We start from the raw sequence: 4,049 nt of genomic DNA, 5'->3' as shown, positions 1-4,049 counted from the left end.
CAAAGATATGATAGGATTGCCAAAGACGGGGAGCCAATGAGGAGTCTGGTCACTAGAAGGCCAGGCCAAGGGATGTTCTTGGGAGTATCTTGCAGGTCTGGTCCTTAGCACCTGGGGCTACAGTGTGTCCTTGTACACTAAGCTGTCTTTGATGATCCTGGGTAAAGAAGTCAATGTGTGAGCTTGCCAAAATGTGCAGCCAGGATGCCCATGCCCTGCTGTGTGCATACAGACACCATTCCTCTTCAAATATTTATCTGGGCTTAGATTCTAGAAAGAGGCATCCCTTCCCCATTCCTTTCTCTGTCTAGAAGTTTATCTGAGGATTTCCTGGTCTTCTACTGAAAGAATTATGCCTCGGATGCCTCTAAATAGGTTCTATAAAGTTGAATTGTCACACCAACTGTTTCCCATCGAATGTCCTCCACCCGATGTTCTGGAAGCCTTTTGAAAATATATAAATAGTAAAATATTCCATTTATGTCATTGATTTCTCAGCAAGAGAATAGTCAGGAATCAATCTTTTGTCCCTTAAGATTAAATTCTTTTTTAAAAGTTGTTTCCTAGCAGGAATGTTGTGACTCACAGTGTGAGAGAACCAGAGCCACGTGGAACTTGGGAAAATTACTCAATAATGAATAACTCCTGATAACGAATAATTGACACATTCAGGAGCTTTGGGAATAAAATAAAAAATGGCCCATTAGTGGGGAACACAACTGGATTCCACTGTCCAGACAGGAAAAACGCAGTGTGCATGGTCCAGCACTCACAAACCTGTGCATTTAATATTTGCAGTCTGCGATGAAGTTATCACCATCCCCAGTGCCTGAGGAGGATTATTGATGTGTCAAGGTTCACCGCCAAGTAGCTGTCAGGTAAGTGTGTACATCAGGTTTTCTACTCAAATTTTAGCATGCTTTTCACTGCACTGTGGTATCTCTCAGACATGAATATTACATATTCTACTGACTGCTTTAAAAATGAGATTTAGTTTAAGTCTGAGATTTCCCATAATCCCCCTCCTGACAGGTTCCTGAGCTTGGCACAATAAAGAGAAGATAAATTTTCTAATAAAGGCAGCTGCCTCAGCCTTTTCCAAAAACAAAGTGGCATATATGTAGAAAAAATAAAAATTGAGAAAACTATCGAAGTCTCTGAATTGTCTTAAGATCTAAAAGAATGGGACATTATGAGTGGCTACTTAGACTCCAAAACCAAACCCCCAGAAAGATAGCTTGGATGAAGTGCATTATTTCCAGAGTCCTAACACAAAGAATGTTAAAGAGATTCTATCCTTTGGGGGTAGGGGGATAGAGAAACATGCTCTTGAAATAAATAAATGACTAAACCACAGCAACGAGTGTTGACCACACCATGTTGGCTTAGCAGTTATGGTTTGTTAAAAACTGAAAGGTGGATGCAGAAACATGAGCTCATAGATTCATAAATCAGTAGGAGGTAACAACACAGTCAAGAGTGAGGCACAGGCCTCAGTGAGCGCACAAGCTTGGCTCCTCGGCTGGCCCTCTGCCCCGCCACAGTGTGTGTGTGTGAGTCAAGGTTAGCCATTTTTCTGGTGGGGTGGTTATCATATGCCGCTGTTCCGTGGGTAATCATGGCATAAGTGTTTAGCACTTCTCATCTTCAAAGCTCTTAAGAGTTGTTAATTAATATAAACACCCCCTCAGGAGACAAATTAATCACACTGTAACAGCTCCTGCTCTACCAAGTGAAAAGCTGAGGTGGAGTGGGGGAGTGATTGGCACAAAGCCATGGAGAAACGGTATTTGAAGGCAGGGGTGGCCTGAGGAGCTCCTCCATCCCAAGTGTTAACAAAATATGTTGTGCACCTTATCCCCGTCAGAGTGTAGATGAGGCCAGCCAGCTCGGGGGCTTTCTCCAGACCACCAAGTGGAGAGCCAGAGAGGATGCCGGTGTCCACGTGTAGAGAATCAGCCTCACTCACTACTGGTGTCAACAGAGCTGGTCTCACGGGACCTCAGACACTACCATCGCTAACGCTCGTCTTCAGGCAGAATTTTACCTGTGTTTACTGGATCCCATAAAAATGTGGTGGGTCTCCACTACCACACCCTAGGATGCCTGGCTCCTCAGCTCAGCATCATGTGGGGATGAGGCTCATGACCCACTGCCCCTCCCGCACATGCTTAAGATGGAGCAGAAGCTAGACCAATCCACCTGAGTCCTCTGGATACCCTGCCGTTGTTCAGAATTCACAGCAAAGCATGCTGTCTAACTGTGAGTAGAAATGATTAATCAATCCCATAAATTTGGTACACAAATTAGTGGCACAGCACGGGGCTAGAAAGTGGGACACCTAAGCTGCATCATTTTCTCATCTCATATTCACACATGAAACTCAAGCCAGTGATAGTCAATGTCCTCTTTGAAAATAAAATTTTGGCCGGGTGTTGGTGGCGCACGCCTTTAATCCCAGCACTCGGGAGGCAGAGCCAGGCGGATCTCTGTGAGTTCGAGGCCAGCCTGGGCTACCAAGTGAGCTCCAGGAAAGGTGCAAAGCTACACAGAGAAACCCTGTCTCGAAAAATCAAAAAAAATAAAAAAATAAAAAAATAAAATAAAATAAAATAAAATTTTGAAAAATAATCTACAAGGCAATTTATTGCTGAGACAGCAGCTTTGGGCTGGGTATGGTGGCAAAGGTCTGTAATCCCAGCACTTGGGAGACAGGAATTGGAAATTCCTAAGTTGGAGGCCAGCCTGGACTACATGGCCAGTTCTGCCTCAAACTGCGAGAGTGAGAAAGACAGAGGCACTTTGAACATTGTTACATGCAGCCGCTCGAAAGTGTCCCTCCACGGTACTCCTGACTCTTTCTGTTCACAAACCTGTCATTATGGCTGCCCAGGAAAACTCCAGCACCATGCTCATCGGAAGTGCCACCAAGGAACTGCTGTTTGCCATCTCACCACCTTATATTTCAGGTCAGAACTGAACCTATTTTCTCATTTGCGGAATCTTGAAAACAAAGGCATACAATTAGGATGGGGATGACTGGAGAAGTGAAGGGACCTGGGGACAGGAGGAGAGGGTGACACATGGTAGTAGAGGTGAATGTGATCAAGGTACAGTATACGCACGCATGCAAGTGTCACAAGAAAGTCAGTGTTTGTATAATCGACATATAAAAGTATTGCATTAAAATGTATGTTTGGAAAAAAGTGAAAATTAAACATTTCTACCTAGAATAGAATACATGGAAATAATTCAAAGACGTACAGAATCCTTTTTAAAAGATTTGTTCAGCCCACTGCGCACGCCTCTAATCCCAGCACTCAGAAGGCAGAGTAGGTGGATCTCTGTGAGTTCCAGGCCAGCCAGGGCTACACAGTAAGATCTTCTCTTGAAAAGAAAGATTTCCCTCTTTCCACCATCCTTCCATGCTGGCACCACGGTGTGAATGAATGTCCTGACAGATGCTCTCAGGAGTATCAACAATGCCAAGAAGGAGGCAGACTCCAGGTCTTCATCAGGCCACGCCCCAAAGTCATCCTTCTGCTCCTAGCTGAAGCATGGTGACACTGGCAATTTGAAATCATCGATGATCACAGATCCACGGACATTGTGAACCTCACATGGAAGGTTAGCCAGTGTGCAACGGTCAGACCTAGATGTGATGTGCAGCTCAAAGACCTGGAAAAATAGCAGAAGAATCTGCTCCCATGCCAGCGGCTTGGCTTCACATACTGACAACCTCAGCTGGCGACATGGACCACAAAGAAGCAAGATGAAAACACATGGAAAGGAAAATTCTGCCATTCTTTTTCTAGAGACATAAAACATGCGTAAAGAAAGAGCCTTGGTGGACTCTGTGGGGTGGAAATTTATGCCTCATATTGTGTGTGCGATGTGTTGTATGAGTGTGTTGTGATGTGTGTGCCTCTGTGTGTGTGTATGTGTGTGTGTGTGATATGGTAAGTGTAACATTCCTATATGTGTGTGTGTGTGTGTGTGTGTGTGTGAGAGAGAGAGAGAGAGAGAGAGAGAGAGAGAGAGAGAGAGAG

General features: G+C 44.6%; 1 pseudogene; it reads left to right on the top strand.

Moving 5' to 3' along the window:
- Window positions 1-3,445: 3,445 nt before the first annotated feature.
- LOC114695366 lies at window positions 3,446-3,815 on the top strand (annotated as a pseudogene).
- The last annotated feature ends 234 nt before the right edge of the window (window positions 3,816-4,049 follow it).

This window comes from Peromyscus leucopus, chromosome 6, assembly GCF_004664715.2.
Source record: "Peromyscus leucopus breed LL Stock chromosome 6, UCI_PerLeu_2.1, whole genome shotgun sequence".
Classification (NCBI taxonomy): Eukaryota; Metazoa; Chordata; class Mammalia; order Rodentia; family Cricetidae; genus Peromyscus; species Peromyscus leucopus.
The sequence above is the reverse complement of the archived record's forward strand: the minus strand, read 5'-3'. Positions and strand labels throughout refer to the sequence as shown.